Genomic DNA, 7,611 nt, shown 5'->3' on the forward strand with positions numbered 1-7,611 from the left:
TCTTGCACTGGCTAGTATGACATGTGTACTTATGTGTTATCTGTGTTCAAGTATTTGTGTAGTGTCTAGGTCTAGTTTTTATTTGATTGGGCTTAAAACTCAACTGTCTTGAGCTGACGGTGAGGAGAATTGAGGGAGATAAGACATGTTGGAAAATGGAAACCACCCCCTCTTAGTATCTCCTAGTCAGTATAGGTGATGCGAGTATGAGAGAAAAGCCCGCACTTAGAGCCAAGACACAAAAGCCCTCTTAAAATGTGAGTTAAAAGCCTAAAGTGGAACCACTTTCCACTAATTCAGAAAAGAAAAGAGTGGCTGCCACAAGGTACCTAGGGTGAAGTGACCGCGTGTAGCAACACTGAAGGCAGTAAGAATCCCCCCCCCCCTCCAAAAAAATTCCAACCCTTAGAACCCCACTTTCTAGCCATATATACCCAGATATAACCCCTAGCCCCTGGGATTGTGTGTGTGCAAGGCATAAGGCAAGAAGGCAACTGGCCAGCAGGACATACAATAAAGAAACCAACTGTAGCGAAAGAATTGAGAAGCAAGGAGAAAATCGACCAGGAAGTCATTCCAGGTCCAAAAAAATAATAAGAAGGGAAGAAGAAGAATGTGAAGAAAAAGGTCGAAAACACCTGACCACAAAAAGAATGAGAAAGAATAAGGGTGGCGAAGCCACAAGACGCTACTGACCAGTTGGGAAGCAACTTCAGAAAAAGTCCAGCCAAGCAGAGGTGACAGCCAAGAGCCTGAGCGCACACAGTTCCTCACATCAGACTAAAGGAATGGTTTTTGAACCTTAGAGCCTTAAGAACAACCAACCCAAACACTATAAACCAATAGCCCCGTTACAAGCCTAAAAGACCTTCAGTAGCCACACGTGAGATCTAAGTCCGAAGCATCCGTGGTCCAGCGCTATGAGAGAATACAGTCCTAACATCCCCGGTGAGGAATGAGAGACTGAGAGAATCTGGTGTTAGGCCGCGAGTGTGGGTGATCTTGACAAGCGGAGGTACTGACTGGGAAGGAAAGGGGGGCGGCGGAAATTCAAGGCTGTCTAAGGCTGGATTGCACCTGATCCCAAGGGGAGGGATGGTTGAAAATATAGCCCAATTACTATGTTAATGTGTCTAAGTGTTTTTAGTTTTCTTTTATGTGTTTGTCTTTGTTATGTGTTTTTCTTTGCGTCATAGTTAGAGTCTAGGTTAAGATAGAGTCGGTCAGGGGAGTAACCAGGCTAGAATTCGACTTACTTCTTTTTGTTTGTTCTTCACGCTTGAGGACAAGCATGCGGTAAGTGTGAGCAGTTTGATAAGTCGTATTTTAGGCATTGGTTACTGGTCAGTATAATGTGCATAATTGGAATATATTCTGCAAAACAGTTGCTAAAGTGTGCAGGGAAATGTTCTAGCAAGTATGGGAATGTTCGGAGAATTCAGGTAAAAAGGGCGTCAGGATGTTGCTATCCTGACCAGTATGCATGCTAAAAAGGCTCGAGATGGAGAAGAAGGATAGCTGGGAAGATCAGCCGCAAGCAAGGGGCAAAAGAGTCATTTCATGTTTGAAGTCTACCTTAAAAATCAAGGGAGACCTCCCTATAAAAGGAAGCCACTTGGAGAGAGAATCATTATCAATTAGTTAGTTAACTCCTACGCTTAGTTAGCAATCTCTCTTCGGTAGATCAATCCTTCAAGATTATTGTCACGACCGCACTTCCTAAGGATAGGAAGCACGGGGAATCGTGACTCATGGGGGATTTAAGAAGCGGGAAAGAAGGGGAACAATCAAAAGGAGTACGACATATCGATCAAAAGATGAAATTCCATTATCAAATCAAAGTTTCAAATCACGAAGTAACATAGTGTGAATGACATAGTTCTGCAGAATACAGAAAACATCAGAATTTTAAAACTTGACATAGCGGAAGCATTTGAGAGTTAGCTACTACTATGTATGAAGACACAATAGTAACCGGATCATTTATTGAATACTGTCTCTGTCCAATGCTCAACATCCTCCGTCCCTCGTCCACGCTCAACCTGCACATAGGGAAAACATATGCAGGGGCTGAGTACTTGATGCACTCAGTGAACTCATGCCCGAAATACATTTATCATTTAAGACATGTCAAGCCATCATCGAGTGAATCTCGGGTTTTACTTTAAAAAGGCCGAGAAACACTAAATCATTCCTTTAATAAAAAAAATAGTGCCTGCAGGCAATCATCATCCCCCATCATGTACCATATCTGAGCTATCATGTGAAACAAGAATGTGGCCACAATCTCGATCACTGGACCGGCCGACCTAGGGGACGGCTCACGATCCCTATCAGTGCACTAGTCCGAGTAGGGACTCACTCCCTAGTCAGACCCGAATTCGTTAACTATCAAAGTCTAGTAGGATATTATCTCAGTAGACAATCAGATAGGCAATTCAAAACATAAAATACGGCATGACATACTATTTTAAACCACCCTTATTTCACCATAACATATCATTTCAAATAAAAGAGTTTAAGTAATAAAGCCAACCTCAAAAGCTTAGGATTTCCGTAAAAAGTTCATCGTTCCGACTTTAGCGTGCGTGCGAACCACCTTTTCAGTAAATACATAAAGTACACATCAATCTCGGTAACGAAGACATTTTAGAATGCATGCACTCTAATAAAAATCTTTTAATTCGTTTTCTCAGTTTTCGTGCATTTTTTATTATTCGGCGGCCGCCCATGGCGTCGCATGCGACGCCGGTCGGCCGCTTACGCTCGTTCTTTCCTCCGTTGGCTCCTCGTCTTTTCCGGGCCGTCGAAAATAATTTCTAAAAATTATTTAAGCGTATACTTTAATTTTCGTAATTCTTTATCTTTGAAAACATATTATTTCATGCTTAGGGTAACATTATTCATCCTTCAAAAAACCTCCGGGAATTAACTAAATAATTTTCCCCGATTTACTTTTAATTTCCGGCCTAAAAGATTAAGCTTAGCCCACCTTATTCCTCAAAAACTTAATTAGGAAGCCCCAACAATTATTTAGAGTTCCAATTAATTATTAAAAGGCCCAAACAAAACAAAGGCCCAAAATTCTTTTATCTCCCTCTCTATCTTCTCTCTCCCTCTACTCCACCAATTCGACGGAACAGAGAGGAAACGCCGACTCTCCCTTCCCCGTCGCTCGCTCCGGCACGCTGCCTTCAGCTCCGTCGGACACCACTGCGGCTGCACCGTCGGCGAGAAATCGGTGCCCATTGCAGCGGCCGCCGCCAGTTCTGTTCACCGCCGCCATCGCTGCTGTGCCGTCGGGGAGCTGCTGCCGCAGAGACGATCCGCCGCCGCCGCTGCCGTCGGGGAGCTGATGCCACGGGGGTGAGAAGAGCTACTGCCACCGCGTTGCTGCTACCACGGGGAGGAGCCGCTGCTGTCACCGGTCGCTCGCCGCTGCCGGCGGCTACCTCTTCCCCGGAAACACCCCAAACCACTCCGAAATGTCCCGCAATACCCGTTATGATTATAAAGTTAAGTTCTTTCGTGGTTTTGATTACATACGGCGATAGTTTGATTGATTCTTAGTTGATTGCTATTTGAATTGGTTATGGTAAAGGATGTGTGAAAAACATATATGCATAGCTATAACAATCTCATGCTTGGTGATAGGAAAAGATTATACCTCCAAAAATGGTTGAATTTGGTTGTAGAAACACAAAGGATGGTAGCCAAAAAAAATTCTCCCCTTCCTCTCGGCAAATCTCCCTCTCGGTTCCTCTCTTTTTTTTTTCTTTGATTGAAGTTGTGAATGTGAAGTGTTAGAGAAAGGGATACATGAAGAGCTTGTGGATTAATGTGTGACCTTTGGTTTGTAGGATTTAATGGTGGAAGATAGAAGGTTTGAAAGGTGGAGGGTCACTATTGTAGGGGAAACGGCCGAGAAGAGGAAGAAGGAAGGAGGGTGTTGGGCTTGCTCCCACATTTTGATTTAATTTGTTTTGGGCTCAATAGTTGAAAGCCCAAGTTTGTAAACTTTTCTTCTTCTTTTTTTTTTTGACTTTTACATTGTTATGGCCCAAAGCCATTTTTGTAGATAACCATTTGGGCTCTAATTTAATTTGCAAAGCCCAATATAAATTCATACTTTATATTTCGTATTTTCCTTCGATAATTAAAATTCACGGGACTTTATTAAATTTCGTTATCTCGTTCTCACAACGATTAAAATCGCCCAACGAAAAAGTTACTATTTGGTGTTGTTCCAAATATAAATTTCCTCAACCGTTCTTCGATTTACGCGTGTCAAGCACTATAAAAGTACGGGCGTTACATTCTACCCACCTTAACAGAAATTTCATCCCGAAATTTGCTCATCTCATACTATCATCAATCATACTCCATTCATTATCACGTCCAACATCAATTGCATAAACATTTTTCATTTCAAAACATTTTACCTTCTCTTTTGTTGAGCGCGACGAGACGGAATGTTGAGCCTTCAATGAATACTCTTTTAGTCTAGCGAAACGAGTCTAGACTAGATTGAATGACCGACTCTCGGTCCAGAGCGGAAGGAAAAATGGCTCTGATACCATTCTGTCACGACCGCACTTCCTAAGGATAGGAAGCACGGGGAATCGTGACTCGTGGGGGATTTAAGAAGCGGGAAAGAAGGGGAACAATCAAAAGGAGTACGACGTATCGATCAAAAGATGAAATTCCATTATCAAATCAAAGTTTCAAATCACGAAGTAACATAGTGTGAATGACATAGTTCTGCAGAATACAGAAAACATCAGAATTTTAAAACTTGACATAGCGGAAGCATTTGAGAGTTAGCTACTACTATGTATGAAGACACAATAGTAACCGGATCATTTATTGAATACTGTCTCTGTCCAATGCTCAACATCCTCCGTCCCCCGTCCACGCTCAACCTGCACATAGGGAAAACATATGCAGGGGCAGAGTACTTGATGCACTCAGTGAACTCATGCCCGAAATACATTTATCATTTAAGACATGTCAAGCCATCATCGAGTGAATCTCGGGTTTTACTTTAAAAAGGCCGAGAAACACTAAATCATTCCTTTAATAAAAAAAATAGTGCCTGCATGCAATCATCATCCCCCATCATGTACCATATCTGAGCTATCATGTGAAACGAGAATGTGGCCACAATCTCGATCACTGGACCGGCCGACCTAGGTGACGGCTCACGATCCCTATCAGTGCACTAGTCCGAGTAGGGACTCACTCCCTAGTCAGACCCGAATTCGTTAACTATCAAAGTCTAGTAGGATATTATCCCAGTAGACAATCAGATAGGCAATTCAAAACATAAAATACGGCATGACATACTATTTTAAACCACCCTTATTTCACCATAACATATCATTTCAAATAAAAGAGTTTAAGTAATAAAGCCCACCTCAAAAGCTTAGGATTTCCGTAAAAAGTTCCTCGTTCCGACTTTAGCGTGCGTGCGAACCACCTTTTCAGTAAATACATAAAGTACACATCAATCTCGGTAACGAAGACATTTTAGAATGCATGCACTCTAATTAAAATCTTTTAATTCATTTTCTCGGTTTTTGTGCATTTTCGATTATTCGGCGGCCGCTCATGGCGTCGCGTGCGATGCCGGTCGGCCGCTTACGCTCGTTCTTTCCTCCGTTGGCTCCTCGTCTTTTCCGGGACGTCGAAAATAATTTCTAAAAATTATTTAAGCGTATACTTTTATTTTCGTAATTCTTTATCTTTGAAAACATATTATTTCATGCTTAGGGTGACATTATTCATCCTTCAAAAAACCTCCGGGAATTAACTAAATAATTTTCCCCGATTTACTTTTAATTTCCGGCCTAAAAGATTAAGCTTAGCCCACCTTATTCCTCAAAAACTTAATTAGGAAGCCCCAACAATTATTTAGAGTTCCAATTAATTATTAAAAGGCCCAAACAAAACAAAGGCCCAAAATTCTTTTATCTCCCTCTCTATCTTCTCTCTCCCTCTACTCCACCAATTCGACAGAACAGAGAGAAAACGCCGACTCTCCCTTCCCCGTCGCTCGCTCCGGCACGCTGCCTTCACCTCCGTCGGACACCACTGCGGCTGCACCGTCGGCGAGGAATTGGTGCCCATTGCAGCGGCCGCCTCCGGTTCTGTTCGCCGCCGCCATCGCTGCCGTGCCGTCGGGGAGCTGCTGCCGCAGAGACGATCCGCCGCCGCCGCTGCCGTCGGGGAGCTGCTGCCGCGGGGGTGAGAAGAGCTACTGCCACCGCGTTGCTGCTACCACGGGGAGGAGCCGCTGCTGTCACCGGTCGCTCGCCGCTGCCGGCGGCTACCTCTTCCCCGGAAACACCCCGAACCACTCCGAAACGTCCCGCAATACCCGTTATGATTATAAAGTTAAGTTCTTTCGTGGTTTTGATTACATACGGCGATAGTTTGATTGATTCTTAGTTGATTACTATTTGAATTGGTTATGGTAAAGGATGTGTGAAAAACATATATGCATAGCTATAACAATCTCATGCTTGGTGATAGGAAAAATTATACCTCCAAAAATGGTTGAATTTGGTTGTAGAAACACAAAGGATGGTAGCCAAAAAAAATTCTCCCCTTCCTCTCGGCAAATCTCCCTCTCGGCTCCTCTCTTTTTTTTTTCTTTGATTGAAGTTGTGAATGTGAAGTGTTAGAGAAAGGGATACATGAAGAGCTTGTGGATTAGTGTGTGACCTTTGGTTTGTTGGATTTAATGGTGGAAGATAGAAGGTTTGAAAGGTGGAGGGTCACTATTGTAGGGGAAACGGCCGAGAAGAGGAAGAAGGAAGGAGGGTGTTGGGCTTGCTCCCACATTTTGATTTAATTTGTTTTGGGCTCAATAGTTGAAAGCCCAAGTTTGTAAACTTTTCTTCTTCTTTTTTTTTTTTGACTTTTACATTGTTATGGCCCAAAGCCATTTTTGTAGATAACCATTTGGGCTCTAATTTAATTTGCAAAGCCCAATATAAATTCATACTTTATATTTTCGTATTTTCCTTCGATAATTAAAATTCACGGGACTTTATTAAATTTCGTTATCTCGTTCTCACAACGATTAAAATCGCCCAACGAAAAAGTTACTATTTGGTGTTGTTCCAAATATAAATTTCCTCAACCGTTCTTCGATTTACGCGTGTCAAGCACTATAAAAGTACGGGCGTTACAATTATCTTTCGAATTCTCGTTCCACATCCTTTCGTTCCAGTCAGCGTGTTTCGTAGAGTTAGCAGTTTCATCGCCCGGAGTGGCAAACAATCTTTAATTGCTTTCTTAGTTAATCTTTACGCGTTTCCTTACGTTGGACCTATTGCACTTTCAATTTCCGTTTGCTTTTGAAGAATTTCGTTTAGATCCAAACACCTTTTATGCAATGAAGTTGTCTTTGAGCATCGTTTTCTGTTGAATCTGTTTCATTCTGCCTAGGTTGCTTAAATCCAGTAGTTACGGTAATTTCCAGTGTTGAATCGCATGTTTTCATTTCTGTAGTTAATCTGCCTGAGTTTGCAAGTCTAGATAGCTGTTAGATTTTAGATCTGAAATGGTTAAGTTAGAAAGTATAGTCTACGTTATTCTGTCACC

This window comes from Salvia splendens, chromosome 6 (assembly GCF_004379255.2).
Source record: "Salvia splendens isolate huo1 chromosome 6, SspV2, whole genome shotgun sequence".
NCBI classification, from domain to species: domain Eukaryota; kingdom Viridiplantae; phylum Streptophyta; class Magnoliopsida; order Lamiales; family Lamiaceae; genus Salvia; species Salvia splendens.